Below are 17,405 nucleotides of genomic sequence, written 5' to 3'. Positions count from 1 at the left end.
GGAAAGGCAAAATCTAATTGACTTCTTTCCACAGAAGCATTTGAGTGTAATCAGACACACACAGTCATGCACATAGACACACAGACATACACACAGAGACACACACAGACATACATAGACACAGTCATACACATAGACACACACAGACACACACACACGGATACACACACAGACACATCTACAGACACACACAGACGTACACATAGACATACAGACACCCACACACAAACATACATAGACACAGACATACATATAGACCCGGACAGACACCCACACACAAACATACATAGACATAGACATGCACATAGACCCAGACAGACACCCACACACAAACATACATAGACACATATGCATAGATACACACACGGACACATATACAAAGACACACACTTGTATACACACAGATATACACATAGACATACACAGACACACACACAGAGACACAAGCACACACACACACATGCACAGAGACACACACACGCACACATCCTGGGAAGGAGAAGCAGTTGTAGGAATGCAGAGAGAGTAGTCTGCCTGTTTGAATTACACTTTCGCCTAGGCTAGCATGCCACATTTAGAGTATCAGTGCCTCAGAGCACTTTAAACCCCCTGGGCTCTTCATTCCTTCCTACCTCAGAGGGCAGCCACAGTAATGATGGGATTTCCTTCCACTCCACCTTAGCAAGCTTTTCTGTCTTACCTGACTCAGCCCACCCATCGCAGGCTTCTCTTTCTATCAGCCGTGCTTTGTTTGGTCTGTTCCTCCTCGTCCTCCCCTCCCAGGAGTTCCCAGTGCAGAGACAGTCAGATCCATTTTCTACCCCTTTGTCCTTTGAATTTAATTCTTTTGAGGAATCTGTTTAGAACTATGATGAACTCTTAGTAATTAGTAAGGCAAAGTGATAACTAATTGAGCTCCCAGGGAAATGCAGATGGGCTACAATATTTTTATCTCAAAACTTCCACCATGTTTCCTAGGCCCTGCCCTTCTCAGACAATTTGCAGTAGACACATGGAAGAAGTTGCAGAAAACACTGCTGTCCTTAACAGGATGCTGTCTGTATTCTTCCACTATGCTGTTATGAGTTTTGTTCCTGCCACCAACGAGATGATAAATCCCCTGAATTCTCAAAAGAGACCCCAAATGTCATCACCCACCAGTTTCCAACTATTGTGGCTCTGTCCCAGCCATACATCTCTCTCAGGTCATGGCAGGATCCTACCTGCTTCCCTTATTTCCACTGCGACCACACAGCCAGGGGCAACTTCCCCAAGCCCAACCCTTCACTGGTTTCTTATCACAGAAGTGAAAAGAAAGTCCTAAATCCTTACCAGGGCCTACAACGCCTCTCTGAGTTGGCTGTGGCTAGCTCTGTGCCCAGTTCCCCTTGTGCTCTCCCTTACCTGCCCTTTCCAGCCACACTGGCTTTTTTTGTGGTTCTCAGACACAAGCCTATTCCCAGCACAGGGGCTGTGTGCTTGCTGTTCTTTTTGTACAGGTGCTCTTCTCTCAAGATATCTGCAAGGTTTCCTCCTCCCTCACTTCAACCAAGGTTTCCTTGCAGCTAACAATTCCTCATGGAGGCCTTCCCTGACTCCCACATAAAGTTGAAACCCCATGACTCTCTGTCTCTCTATTTTCTCTTCTTTACCGCCCCCATCTCACTTAACTAAATTAAGCACTGAGAAATGTATCTGTCTCAATGGAATGCAAGCCCATAAGGGCAACGACCTAGCCTGTCCTCTTCACCATGGATAGTATCCCTAGACTACACTGGGAGCTGGCACACTGTAGGTGTGAATGAATAAACACATGTGAAATGGTTTCCATTTATTGCAGAATTTTGAGAGGAGAAAAGGTCATTGATTAACAGGAGGGTTTTAGAGTCAGGTTGTTTTGATTTTGAATCTTGCTATTACTCATTAGCCATGTGACTTTAGCAAGTTTTTTAGCTTTCGGAGTCTTGGTTTCCTCATCTGCAAAATAGGACTAATATTATCTACATCACAGAAAAGGATGCAAAACACATAATACATAATACATAGTAGCTTTGCAATAAGTTGTAATATTTCCAATTATCAATGTAGGTCAACAGCAACCAGGCACCATAAAATGTTTTATATCTTAATGGAGATCCAGCATAATTCTGGTTTGTGCTTTTTACCCCTTAGAAAAAAAAATGTAACTGCTGACAGCAAGGTGAAGACTTAATCTTTAGAGCCTTGCTAAAAATACATTTTAAAATTCTTTAGAAGCAAGACTTACCTCACTGGGCACTTAAGAAATGTTGATTATAGAGAATCATCGTGATCAGAAGACTGTTATGTTAGAACAACAAACATAACTAAGGATGAGAAAATGTTCTCTGCTGTTCAGACACTAAGCTCTAGCATAATAAGCAGGCTGAGCATAACTTCATGTCAAGAGAGAACAAGACTTTTCTTACATACTTTTTCAGGCTCTTCAGAGAGTAGTGCTTGGGGGAAATTCCATGAGAAACATGTTGAGCAGTCTCAAATCCCCCTATATATTTGGTTAAATTTAAAGCTGAGGTCAGAGTACACCTGCCTTTCTTGACATTTCAAGAAAAGTGGAATTCTAATTATCTTTTCTATTTGCTCCATGTACCCAGGAAAGGAAACTCTAGTTCAATGATAAATCATGCAAAATGGAGCACCTTCTTTTCAGTTGTATTTGAAGGATCAGGTTATGTCTAAGTAGTCATCATATTATGTTAAAATACATGTATGTGTTTGCCTGTGTCTGCCAAATAAAGTCAATTAGATTTTACAGGTCTGTCACTCATTATACTATGGATATTTGAGAGCTACTGAATTTAGTTATTTTAAAGTCAATAAACTTTGAGGAGTTATGTTATGATACTAAGGTTAGATAAATGCTTGTTCTATTTAGGAGTTTTAAAGTGGGATAGAGTTTTTCAATTTAAAAATAATCCCAATTACTGACATAGACAGACATAGACATTCTAACAATGAAAATAAAACCCTAGATTTGGGGCTCTTTGAGGGCCCCATTTGAGTCTAATTTATGCCTCTCTTGTACCTCTCTGTTCATTTCTAGTAATAGCCCTCCTTTGGGGAACTAAATTCCAAAGTTCACTGAAGGTACATTTTCCTTCTTCAATGCCCATGACTTATATATAGATGACACAATGCATTATAAACAACTGATGGTTAAAACATTGCTATAACCAGTGACTTGACTTCACAAAGGAATGTTACTAAAATTTACTGAATTCCAAACTGAATTGAATGCAAATCTTAATTACTTTTGGACCATAAACTAACCAATTTTCAGAAGTAACTTGTGCATAGTATGACTCCATCTGTGGATTTTTAAGAAAATATTTCTAAATTGAACCACTAAAAATTATCCAACTAGAAGTGATGTTAAATTTGGTTTGAGATGATGTCTATATCAAAACACTTCTGAAGCCAATCAAGGAGTCAGGGGATAGATTATTTATGAAATATTTTTTGTAAAAAAAAAAAGACCCATTTAAACAATAATTTGTATAAATATCCTCACCAATAATGTCTCTGTAAAATAATGATGTACTCAATTCATTATTATATGTGCACTATAAAATCTTTTTAGTATAGTTAATTCCAAAATAATTTACAATGAAATTACCTGAAATATAATTTAAATAGAGTCTTTTGCTTTGTATTTTCATGAGCTATCTTAGTACTCATGAACAACTTCCAAGCAAATTAATAGGGAATAGCCAAACTATTAGTTTGCTAGGGTTGCTGTAACAAAGTACCATAAACTGGATGGCTTAAAGAACATAAATGTATTGTCTCACAGTGTCATAGACTAGAAGTCCCAAGACAAGAGCATTGGCAGGATGGGCTGTGAGGGAGAATCTGTTCCATGCCCCTCTCCTAGTTTCTGATGGTTTGCTGGCAAACTTTGACATTCCTAGGTTTGTAGAAGCATCACCCAATCTCTGTCTTCATCTTCACATAGTGTTCTCCCTGTGTGGGTATCTCTGTGTCCAAATTTCCTCTTTTTATAAGAACACCAGTCATACTGGATTAGAGCCTACCCTAATGACCTCATCTAAACTAAACCAATTACATCTGCAACAACCCTATTCCAAATAAGGTCATGTTCTGAGGTACTAGGGGTTAGGACTTCAACATGTAAGGTTGTAGGGACACGGCTCAATCCATAACACAATCAAACAAGCCATGCCCAAACCACTACATCTGACTGCAGTTCTACTAAAAGCTCTGAAGATAAGAAGGTGAAAATCTTTGACACAATGAAGTGTTTGTTTTATTTGTGAATTTTGCTTACTTACGTTACCATAGTTGTTCATTGCTCTGGTCAACAGATCACATTTTTTAGGTTCGCGAAGTGTTTCCAAAGCAAGACTGCTTGCGATGCAGACAGTAAATAATTTCTCCCTAATAACAATGTGGTACAGAAGCTGGATCTTCAAAAACTGTAGGACATTCCAAGACCAAGAGGAAATTACAAATAATAATAATAGGACATTGATTAAATTCCTATTCATTGTACAACAGTATCAGTATAAGGCCAGTGTATCCTGACCTCATCTAGGGTTTGGGACTATAGTATGTGGAATGGAAAGGACATTCTGAATGAAGGATCTGGTATGATTAAAGAGGTGCTACAGTGTACTTTACTGCAGAGGAGCTGTATATAATTCACCTCTATGTAGCTGTTGGCCATGCATGAGTGGGACAAACACGATTACCTAGTTAGATGCATAAATATCTAGGCATTCTTTAGCGTCACAAGAGATAAAATGCATATAGGACTCCATTTCATCTCAGCTGCTTGTATTTGCTTCTTGTGGCTGTCACAACAAATTACCACAAGCTTGGTGACTTAAAACAACAGAAATTTGGCTGGGTGCGGTGGCTCACGCCTGTAATCCCAGCATTTTGGGAGGCTGAAGCCAGTGGATCACCTGAGGTCGGGAGTTCAAGACCAGTCTGACCAACATGGAGAAAACCCGTCTCTACTCAAAATACAAAATTAGCCGGGCAGGGTGGCGCATGCCCGTAATCCCAGCTACTCAGGAGGCTAAGGCAGGAGAATCACTTGAACCCAGGAAGCGGAGGTTGTGGTTAGCTGAGATCATGCCATTGTACTCCAGCATGGGCAAGAAGAGCAAAACTCTGTCTCAAAAACAAACAAACAAAAAAACAAATCAACAACAGAAATGTATTGTTTCACAGATTTGAAGGTAAGAAGTCAGGAATTGGCAGGGCAGTGCTCCTTCTGAAGGCACTGGAGGAGAATCCTTCCTCGCCTCCTCCAGCTTCTGGAGGCTCCAGGCATTCCTTGACTTGTGGCTATACCATTCCAATCTCTGCCTCCAACTTCACATGCTGCTATGGTTTGAATGTTTGTCCTCTAAAAAATTCATGTTGAAACTTCATTGCTATTATCACAGTATTTAGAGGTGGGACCTTCAAATTGTGATTAAGCCATGAGGTCTCCACTCCAAAGGGTGCGATTAATGTTGCGATAAAACGGCAAGTTTGAACCCCCTCTTGCTCTCTCTTTGCCCTTCTGCCATGTGATGCCTGCCTCCATGAGTCATGAAGAATGCCCTCACCAGATGCCAGCACCTTGATCGTGGACCACCAACCTCCAGAACTATGAGAAATACATTCTCATTCATTATAAATTACCCTGTCTCAGGTATTCTGTTACAGCAGCAAAAAACAGACTAAGACACATGCCTTCTCTTCTGTGTGTCTCTATTTTCTCCTCTTTTGTCTCTCATAAGGACACTTACTGGATTTAGGGCCCACCTGGGTCATCCAGGAGGATCTCATCTCAAGATCCTTAACTTAATTACACCTGTAAAGATCTTTTTTTCAAATAAAGTCATATTCACAGGTTCTGGAGGTTAGGACATAGACATATCTTTTGAGGAGCCACTATGCAGTCCACTACACAATTGCCTGAGAATGTCCCTTGTACTTGAGAAATACTTTTAGTATTTTTTCAAATTAAGTAGTAGTTTATTAATGTATTAATAGCACTAAATTAGTTGACAGAAAACAGAAATGGAAAATGTTTGTTTTGAGGCTCAATCAAGAGGAATACAAAACCCATTGACCTTTTGTAGGCATTGACTGGTTCTGTGAGGTCTGCTTCACCTTCCAACCTCATCTCCTGGCTCACTTCTCCTCCATCTCTGCACTTCCATAAATGCATCTAGCTAGATAGCAAGTTGCTCTCCTTATGTCTGTCTTTAAGTCTTTTGTTTGAGAATGTTATTCTATTCTATTTGACTGAGTGTCCTGGTTAACTTTGCTCATCTATCCATCCTTTGTGTCTTCTTCTGGAATACCTTCTGGAGGAACTGACTGAGGCTGTTTTACAGTGACCTTCTAAAAACAGTAAGTAGAAGCAGTACACTCTAAAATGGTGATTAAAAGTATAGTAAATCCATAAACCGGTAACATAGACATTTGTTGTCATTATCAAGCATTATGTACTGTACATAATTACATGTGCTACACTTACATACAACTGGCAGTGCAGTAGGTTTGTTTACAGCAGCATCAGCACAAACATGTGAGTAAAGCATTTTGCACTATGACAGCACAACTGTGAAATCACTAGGTTATAGGAACTCTTCAACTCTATTACAGTTACATATGATTACCATCATATATGTGGCCCATTGTTGGCTGAAACATCATTACGTAGCGCATGACTCTATTAATAACAAGTTGTTATTCCTTGCCTCCTCCAGCTTCTGGAGGCTAGGAACCAGAACACATTATCTTCAGAGTAGTTATGTTGACTTCTAATTTAACTGCACTACAGTGAGAAAAAGTAATGCAAATCAAATCACCCTTCAGTGGTTCTTAAAACTTCTTTTGTGACTGTGTAAATAGTCAATATTTGTGTATGTTTCATATTTGCCTAAGAGGAATGATATCTACTTGTTGTGTGCAAAGTTCTTGATCAATTACATCAAGCTTGTCAACTGTCTTGCTTAAACCATCGCTATCCTTACTCATGTTGGGGTATGCTAATCCATCATCAAAGGGAGAGTTAGTAATCCCTCCCACTGTAATCAGGCTTTCTCACTCCCAAACCTAAAGACTTTTCCCCAGCACAATTAATTCTTTTTGAATGGGCCAAATGTCATCTAGATGCCAAAAGTAAAAATAGGTGATCTACATAAGCATAAAACAAAAGTGTAAATTAAAAATAAGAATTATTTTGCTTGTGTCACTTATAAGATGGCTCTGAATATGCTTTCACTTAGTAATTTTTGAAATGTTTTGAGCAATGATAGCCTTGATGGCATAAACACTAACTCCCAACATGATTTAAAGATTAAATCACTATATAAAGTTCTGTTATGTTTGTTTTACAACATTACATTGCTATAGGTATATCTTATCATTAATTTGTTTTGGAAAGACAGACAGTACTTCAGGTACTTTGCAGCAATTGTCATTTTATGAAGCATAGCATTGGTGGCTCATGAAAGCAAAAAGATGTAATGATTCAAAAATAATTCAGAAGAATATTGGACACTGTTAAAAAAAATTATGCATAAGTATGTAGATTCATCTGACTTTATCAGCCCTTGGCTGAGGCTTTTGATGCTACACTGAATAATTTTATTGCCTGACAACTGGGCAAAGAGAAAATGATCATTAAGGAGATAATGTCATTCATAGTTTTGGGGAAGCTACGAACACTCTAAATTACAATTTTTAGACAGAATAAATTTTGTAAACTACTGATTATTAAGGACAAATATGCAATTGGGCAGGAAAATTGACAGAGTAGAACAAAGGAATTTATCTACATTGCTAGAAAGAGCAATGTACAAGACACGTGTACTTCCCTACATGCAAGAAGCATTGTCTGTGGATTTACTATTCTTAAAATATTTGAAGGAAAAGTATGATGAATCTGCCTGCTAACATTCATCTTCTAACTTCACTGCCCTTTTTTAAAACTATGTATTTAGCATTTTTTCTTAAGCAAATATATGTTTGGGGTGTTTAATGCTTAATATAAAATGAAAAATAAACTCAAAACTTGGATAGCTGGGTGTGTGTGTGTGTGTGTGTGTGTGTGTACGTGTGTGTGTGTGATACTTTTTTTTTTTTTTGAGACAAGGTCTTGCTCTGTGGCCCAGGCTGGAGTGCAGTGGTATGATCATAGTCACTGCAGCCTTGAACTCCTGGGCTCAAGCAATCCTCCCACCTCAGCCTCCTGAGTAGCTGGGACTATAGGCATGCACCACCATGCCCAGCTAATCTTTTAATTATTATTTTTGTATAGACAGGGTCTTGCTATGTTGCCCAGGCTGGTTTCAAACTCCTGGCCTAAAGTGATCCTCCCACCTTGGCTTCCCAAAGTGCTGGGATGATAGGCATGAGCCACTGCACCTGGCATTCCTCTGCTTCTTTTTAAGCCATAGCGATCACTGAATTTGTAACTGCCAATCAAGCTCTCAGCAATACTATAACTTAAGTCTCTATTTGCTACAAGGAAGACCTTAGTATTTGTGGTTTCTATCTATATTTACTGAAATAATTCATCAACTACACACTAAAAATATTATTGTAACCTTGTTCTGGAATCATTAGACTGTTTTTACCAGAAATGCTATAGCTTTTGTTTGAAATTGACATGAAAGCTTTGTGGTGGACTGACACTGAGATGATCCCCCCATGATCACTGCCTCTTGGTGTTCAAGACTTTGTGTAATCCTCTCCCTTTAAGTATGGGTGGGACCTGTGTCTTGTTTCTAACAACTAGAACATTGCAAAGGTGATGGGATGTCACTCCCATGACTATGTTATCACGTTTGCCAAAGGCGAAGGGATGTTTCGCCTGTGATTGTATTATGTTATAAAAGACTCCCATTGCTACAGCAGATTTGCATTAGAGCCTTGCTCTCCTTGCTGGCTTTGAAGAAGCAAGCTGCGATGAGTGCTACAGCTGCAAAGAACTGACTCTGCTAAAATGGGACCAGTCCCTTTTCCCCAGTCAAGCCTCCAGATGAGAACTGTGTCCTGCCCAACACCTAGAGTGTAGCCTTGCAGAAGACCCAGCTAAGTTGTGCCTGAACTCCTGACCCATACAAGCTGTGACATAGTTAATATGTGTTGTGTTAAGCTGCTAAATTTGTGATAATTTGTTACGCAGCATAGAAAATGAATATACTTCAATTTGGCAAAGTCTTACCAAGAACATATTGAGGACTAAGAGTGGATAAGCTACCAGTCCAAGAAAAACTAAATATCATTGTTACGTTTCCTGTGCACTTTACTTTCCTTCTTCCTTTTTTCCTACCTTCCTTCCTTTTCTTTTCTTTCTTTCTTTTCTTTTTTTCCAAACAACAAAAGAATGGTTAATTTAGAAAAACAAAAGAATGGTTAACTTAGAAAAAAAATTATTTGGAAGGATACTGAGTGGCTCATGGAATTGAGCTTATAGCAAAAACAAGGGAACAAGGCACAGCAAGGATCCCTCAGAAGAACCACCTGCTTAGCACACCACCATTTGCACCGCCCTCGGTTAGTCATGCTGCCAAACTATGCAACCCCTGGACACTCCATCCCTACCACTGAAGGCCAGCATGACAAATCTCTTCAGGCCTGTACCTTTATGGCAACCCTTGTGTTGAGAATCTGGATTGAGAGCATCTAATGGTGACACCTAGGGCCATGTGGCCATGTGCCCAAGTGCTGATGGCCAGGGGATGGCAGAGGGAAGATCTATTCCACTTTCAGCTAGAATTATATTCCTCTACTAAGATATGAGACAACCAAAAGGACTTGACATTTACACTTTAATGAATGACTTTGAAGCCGTACATCTTGTTTGGTGAGTTGGGTATGTATCATAGCCCAAAAGAAATAAGAAGCAAATTTCAAAATGAAAATAATAATATACAAAGGACCTGAAAATTCATTGTTCATGGCAAAATCTACCCTGTTAAATATATGCTACCCAAGATGAGCTAATACATGGGCATGGGCAATGTTTAAAGGTATGAAAATAATTAAGAAAGCACAGAAATTCTGTGGAAGTCATAATTTATCTTCTATTTTAAATTTGTGAATCAAATCATTTAATAACATTTTTCTTGGAATCCAACTGCCTATAGACTGCCTGATAGACTGCAGACAACCTTAAGTGATTTATTGGCTACTCTTTGAAAAACACTGATATAAAGCATTCAGAAATAGGTCTCAACATGTATGGAAAATAATATGTAACAAAGGTGATACTTCAAATGAATCAGAAAATTAATGAATGATGTGTAGAAGCACATTGGCAAAGAAAATAAACGGTGATCCCAACCTCACCCCTTATGTAAAAATACATTTCATATATAATAAAATATATATAATCTTTCATGCATATAACAAAAAGAAACCATAAAGGCAGCAGAGGAAAGCATGGTTTAATTTTTTTTTTTTTTCTGAGACAGAGCCTGACTCTGTCACCCAGGCTGGAGTGCAGTGGCACAATCTCAGCTCACTGCAACCTCTGCCTCTTGGGTTCAAAGGATTCTCCTGCCTCAGCCTCCTGAGTAGCTGGGACTACAGGTGTGTACCACCACGCCTGGCTAATTTTTTTTTTTTTTTTTTTTTTTTTTTTAGTAGAGACAAGGTTTTACCATGTTGGCCAGGCTGGCCTTGAACTCCTGGCCTCAAGTGATCTGCCCATCTCAGCCTCTCAAAGTGCTGGGATTACAGGCACGAGCCACCACACCTGGTCCAGTTTTGAAAAAATAAATTAGGAAGGGGAGAGCTTTTCTAAATGGGATACAAAATCCAGAAGCCTTAAATAAAAAGCTTATAAAGATGAAAAGCTTTCTTATTTACATTCAAATAAAAAAGGCCTGCATTTGTGTCATTCATGATAAAGGCGTAACATCCCTAATATAAAGAGCCATTATAAATCAACAAGATGGCCTTAAAGTAAAATGGGGAAAAGCTAAGAATGAAGAGTTGGTCACAGAAAAGAAGTACATACAACTGGCACTAAACAAAACAAATTAAAACAATAATTAGAAATGATTTTTCACCTATTGGGTTGCCAAAGATTTATAGGCCTGCTAATATTAATTGTTGCTGAGGTTGGTGGGAAAGAGAGGCACTCTCATACACTGTCTGTGGGAGTATAAATAGTTAGAAACATTTAGAAGGACAACTTGGCAGTATCTATCAAGATTTTAAAGCTATGTACTTTTGATCCCACAATTCCACTTTGAAGAGTTTGTCCTATATTTATTTAAGTAACTGAAGATTTCTGAAATGTGTGCTTTATGTGGCATTTTTGTAACAGAAAACACACACACACATATGCACACACACATCCTAAATGCTCCATCAATATGAACCAGTTAAATGCATTTGAGTACATACAAATAATGGAATAGTATTTAAAATATTCATATATATCAATATGGATAGATATCCAATGGATACTGTTAAGTGAAAAATTATTGTTATGTAACAAATATGTATAATCTAATTTGGGTTTTAAAAAGATATACTAATGGAGATAAAGTAACACATGCCATCTGCAGAGAACAAGAATGTGGAGAGGATAAATGTCATGCTTTTGAATATATTTGTGCACCATCTTAATGATAATAGTGACCCTAAGAAAGTTCATTTTTCTTAGAGTAGATACACGTTCTGTGCGTAGAAATTACTTCAATTCCTCAGGCTATCTAAATTAGTCTTTCCTTTCTAAAAAAAAAATGAGAAAATGATTTAAAATATTGGTGTTGATTTTTAAATTTGTGACGCCCCACTAATTTGTGGCTATGAGATCCCATGAAGGCAAGGCCAGGTTTTATATTTGCTGTGGTATTTGTTTCATTTGCTAGCTATATACAGTGAGCAAATATTTGTGGTATGCAAATTACCCAAGATCTGCCTGAAGCTATCTGCATATGCCCAACTATAAAGTCATCAGTCTGACACCTTATAACAGAGATACTACTGTCTTTTATCATCTTGGCATGAATCCAAGCCTCATTCTCCAATGGAATAGACCAGAGATAAATCATCTAACTGGCTCATCCTCACTATCAGACTCCTTTGTTGTAAACACTTATCATACAATGAACACAAACTGATCAGTAGTATAAGGCACAGCTGGCACCAAGACCGCTGTTTAAAATCAGATCACCTCTTTTTCAATAACCTCTGAGGATATAAATACCATCTTCAAATATATACAATGGCACATATCAAAATTTTTAAAATTAAGTTTCATTTTTAGCAAAACTGCTCTCTTATTAAATGAAAAGGACTAAGTGTTCCTATTCTGGCAAGATCAGGCAGCAGGAAAACATATTGTTTAATTATGGCCTTTGAAAGGAACGGTACATTCTTAAGATGTAACTTTCCAGAAGAGAACTTAGAATATATATTAGGACCTTCTCCCAAAGAGGTTGCAATTCCATAATTATATTTTTATTGTTGGATTATCTGCAAAAGGAAAAAGAAATCTTGTTCTGAAAATAATCACACTGCAAAAGGCCAACATGGGACTCAGAGCTTAACATTTTTTAGGCCATTTTCTACATGAGATTATTTTACTTCCCTGTTGGAAGACCTGCTGTAGTACAGTAAAAATGATGTCAGTAGGCATACCTGCACTGACTAGTATTTTGTAAAAGTAGAATGAAATATAATTATCATAGTCATTTTATGATACTGCCTTGTTAAGTAAAATATTGGCTGCTAAATGAGGACCGTTTTTACTTTCACCTTAAATCTATAGTTCATCTTACAAAGTTCATCTTCAAAAGGTAACTGGACATCTACATGCAAAAAAATGAATCTAGACAGAGACCTTTATAAAATATCAAAATTGATCATGGATCTAAATATAAAGTACAAAACTACAGAATTCCCAGAAGATAATGTAGGAGAAAATCTAGGTGACCTTCAGTATGGCAATGACTTTTTAGATACAACACCAAAGGCATGATCCATGAAATAAATAATTAATATTCTGGACTTCATTAAAATTAACAACTTCTACTCTCTGAAAGACAATGTCAAGATAATGAGAAGAAAAGCCACAAACTGGGAAAAACTACTTGCAGAAGACATATCTGATAAATGATAGTTACCCAAAATATAAACTCTTCAAGCACAACAATAAGGAAATGAAGAATCCAATTTAAAAATGGACAAAAGACCTGAACAGAAGGTCTCTCTAAAGATGTCCTCACTAAAAAGGAAGACCTCACCAAAGAAGATATACAGATGGAAAAGGCAAGTGAGCATATGAAAAGATGTTCAACATCATATGTCGATAGGGAATTGCAAATTGAAGCAACAAGATGCCACTACTCAACTTTGAGAATGGTCAAAATCCAGAACATTGACAACATCAAATCCTGGTAGAGACGTGGAGCAACAGGAACTCTCATTCTTTGCTGATGGGAATGCAAAATGGTACAGCCACTTTGGAAGACAGTTTAGCAGTTTCTTATAAAACTAAATATACTTTCACCCTGTGATTCAGCAATTGCACTCCTTGGTATTTAACCAAATCGGTCGAAACATTATGTCAGCAAAAAGGCCTGCACACAGATGTTTATAGCAGCTTCATTCATAATTGACAAAACTTGAAAGTAACCAAGATGTCCTTCAGTGGGTAAATGGATAAATAAAATGTGGTATGTCCAGACAGTGGAATATTATTCTGTGCTAAAAAGAAATGAGCTATCAAGCCATGAAAAGACATGGAGGAACCTTAAGTGCATACTACTAAGTGAAAGAAGCCAATCTGAAAAGGTTATATACCATATGATTCCAACTATATGACATTCTGAAAAAGGCAAAACTATGGAGACAGTAAAAAGATTAGTGGTTGCCAGGATTTAGGGGGGAAAAGGGATGAATAGGTGGGGCACAGAGGATTTTTTAGATTAGTGAAACTACTGTATATAACTACTACTGTATATAACACTGTGTCAGTGAATGTATATCATTATACGTTGTCAAAATCCATAAAATGTACAACACCAAGAGTGAACCCTAATGTTGGGCTTTAGATGATGATGAGTCAATGTAGTTTCATTGATTCTAACAAATCATCCACCATTCTAGTGGTGGATGTCCATACTCGGGGGCAGACACCCCCTGACACCTGTGAGAATTTGTTGTACTTTGTTCTCTATGTTGCTGTAAACCTAAAACTCCTCTAAAATATAAAGTTCACTAACTTTTAAAAAGTCAAACACATTTATTTGCCTTTATTTGCAAATTCTAGCCTATTTTAATAAATTGGTGGCAGGGGGTATCTAAATAGTTTCTTTAAAATAACATACATACTTAGGTAAAATACAAGACAGAATATTAAAAATATTCTTATTCTTCCCCAAATAGAAGCAGTCTAAAGAACAATATCATGTGGACCTCAAAGCAGCAGCCTTCCCTAGATGAGTTTGAGCCAGTGCTCGAGATAGGGAAAACAAAAAAGGCAGCTTGAGGCTCTCCTTGTAGTTGATGTACTCCTGCTTCTCTACTTCTGGAACAATGCAAATTGACCATCTGCTTAGAGTCAGGGCCAGGGAGGGGCAGGGGGCCAGGTTGGGAGGTGAACCATCTTTGTTCCTTTCCCTGTTCCAAAGGCTGATCCATAACTGTGCATTTCTGGCTTAGTCCCATCACTGCTTACTTTCATGTATTAGTTTCAATTTTCCAGCATAAATGGCATTGTACTATAACAGATATAGGCATAGCCCTAGAAATGGAACAAATTTGATCAAAAAAGGGACTGCCGAATAAAGACAGAATCTTAGGGTTTCCATCAATTTTGTCCTTTTCTACTCTGCTTATCTCTTAATGATGTTTTCTAGAGTGTGTGCACTTTACGAGAAGCTCAACATTTCTAAGATTGTCTCACTCCTAGAATGTGCACAGGGTTCCCAGGACCAGAATGCAGATTGAACTTTGTCAATGAGACCCCGTTTGTGGGGTTTGAAAATGAAGCTGGACATTATTGGTTAAGAATTCAGCTGAATTTATGGCCTTGTCTTTTCCCTATTAGTGTGAGAAAGTCTTCCATTCAATTTAATACAAATTAACTGGGTGTACCATAGGCATGGAAGCACACAAGCTCTGCAGATGGAGCCAGGAAGCAGGCTAAAAAAAGCTTGCCTGGCCAGGTTCAGTGGCTTAGGCCTCTAATCCTTTAGGAGGCCGAGGAAGGAGGATTGTCTGAGGCCATGAATTTAAGACCAGACTGGGCAGCACAGTGAGACCCCATCTCTAAAAACAAAATTTTAAAAATTAGCCAGGAGTGGTGGTCTGCACCTGTGGTCCTAGCTACTAGGGAGGTTGAGGCAGAAGGATCACTTGAGCCCAGGAGGTTGAGGCTGCAGTGAGCTATGATTATACCACTACACTCCAGCCTGGGCAACAGAGTGAGACCTTGTCTCTAAAAAACAAATGAATAAATAAAAATAAAAAAGAATGCTTTCTACTAGAAGGTTAAATCCTCTTGAAATGATGTAACATATGGCATGTTAGATACTACATAAAACTTCTCTTATAAAATGCTGCTGTGGACATTCAGTGTTTGTGTTAAGTATTTAATTCCCTGCTCTGTACCTTCCAACAAGGAAGGCTGGTATTCAAGAAGGGAGAGAAGAAAGGATTTGTGGCATAACTTGTTGCTACAGTTTGTGTTGCTTCGAGCAGCCATTAAATACATGACTTGCATGAAGCATTGGTTATTAAGAAGACCTAGGAATGACTTTTTGTGAGAAAGACTTGGAGTTCAAGAGTTCTCTCCAATGTGAACCATTTCAGTTCTTTCCCTGCTCCAAAGGCTGATCCATACCAGTGTATTTCTGGCTTAGTTCCATCACTAGTTATTTTCACTTATTAGTTTCAATTTTCCAGTATAAATGGCATTGTACCATAACATGTGAGTTACGTATGATATAGACCTGCTCTGTTCAGTTTCAATTAAACAAAGGAATTTACTTTGCCTTGCCAAGCGTGTTGGATGAGTGAATTCATTACCATGATTTTTATTCATTTTATAAATAATGTGTCAGGAATGGGGCTTTGAAAGCTTAACTCATTTAATCCTACAATGACCCTATGAAGGATTAATGATAGTTGTTTACTGAGTCAATAACAGTTATCACAACACTTTTAATTTGTTTTTGAGCTATAATTAAGGCATAGAGGTTTCAGGTTAGTAATGCAATTTGATAAAACTGGTAGGTAGTTATAGAGATTCTACAATTGTATTTAATTTAAACGTGTCATCAAGTCAAACATTTGGTATATTAACATTATTTCTTAAATTTCCTCTAAAGGTAGCCAGAATGAATATGCCTTACTATAGCTTTCTAGACATACTTTGTTTCTTCAATGTTTGCATTCATCCAAAACAAGAAAATATTTTAAATGATAGTAAATAAAATCTTTTAATTTTTTGATCTTCATTCAAATAATATTTATAAACATCTTAATATTATGAATTATAATTCTGAAATATAATGACAATATTAAGAATGACTCAAATCCCATTATTAAAGTTATTTTGGTCATGTATCCAAGATTTTCATCTTCCTCTTTTCACAGAGATTACCTTAATAGAACTGTGAACCACAAGAAGATGAAAACAGAAGAGCTGCAATACTGTTGATTGCTTTTCAGAGGTCAGCTTGGATTACACCGTCTGCTCGCTCATGAAGGCTATGATGCCACATGTTGCAGATGGCACATTCTACAGGTTGTTCCCAGCAATGAATAACACACGACACAGAACACTCAATACTCAAGGACATTTTGTAGAGGTACCATTAGGATGCCAAACTGTATTTCTCCATCACTATGAGGTACTGGTTAGTTTGGAATAAAGCCCAAATTACCTAATTTAATATTTAGCTAATTCCTTGTCCAATGTGGAGCTTGACAATAATTCAAATGCTGAAACTTCACTTGGTTTTAAAAATACCACTGAAAGGAAAAATTTAGACTGAGTGCCAAAAATATGTTCTGCTCTTTCTCAGATGGTAAAATTCTGTCCCTCTCAGCAGACCTGGTTAGACGTCTATTATCTCTTTCCCCCTCCAGAAGATGTTTAGGGAGAAGGCATATGACCAATATGATTTTCATATAATAGATCTGTATTTGTACTTGGAGTTACAGAATCTTATTATTTCTATGGACATCTTTAAGAAAACTATAAAATGATACCCTCCCTCATTTCAGGATATAACCCACCACCATTATTTTCTGTACTTATTGAACATGTGACTTGAACTCTATTAGGTACTGGACATCAAGAGTTGAATAAGGCCATCCCTGCCCTCAAGGATTTGCAGTATATATATATATATATGTATGTG

The 17,405-nt window shown here is 37.7% G+C and overlaps 1 protein-coding gene and 1 long non-coding RNA gene across 11 annotated transcripts in view; one reads left to right on the top strand and one right to left on the bottom strand.

Annotated features, from left to right (window-relative positions):
- Nucleotides 1-17,405, bottom strand: part of PHACTR2 (phosphatase and actin regulator 2) — a 298,625-nt gene that overhangs the window by 189,442 nt on the left and 91,778 nt on the right. The gene's annotated exons all lie outside the window — the stretch shown is intronic.
- Nucleotides 1-17,405, top strand: part of LOC129060092 (uncharacterized) — an 85,756-nt gene that overhangs the window by 49,956 nt on the left and 18,395 nt on the right. For 6 of the 7 annotated variants that reach the window (XR_008526511.2, XR_008526507.2, XR_008526505.2 and 3 more), the window contains one exon: nt 16,636-16,892. This is a non-coding gene — a long non-coding RNA (uncharacterized LOC129060092). The remainder of the gene's footprint in view (nt 1-16,635; nt 16,893-17,405) is intronic. The other variant, XR_008526509.2, reaches the window with a different exon arrangement.

This window comes from Pongo abelii, chromosome 5, assembly GCF_028885655.2.
Source record: "Pongo abelii isolate AG06213 chromosome 5, NHGRI_mPonAbe1-v2.0_pri, whole genome shotgun sequence".
Taxonomy (NCBI): Eukaryota; Metazoa; Chordata; class Mammalia; order Primates; family Hominidae; genus Pongo; species Pongo abelii.
This window is presented reverse-complemented; position numbering and strand designations above follow the sequence as displayed.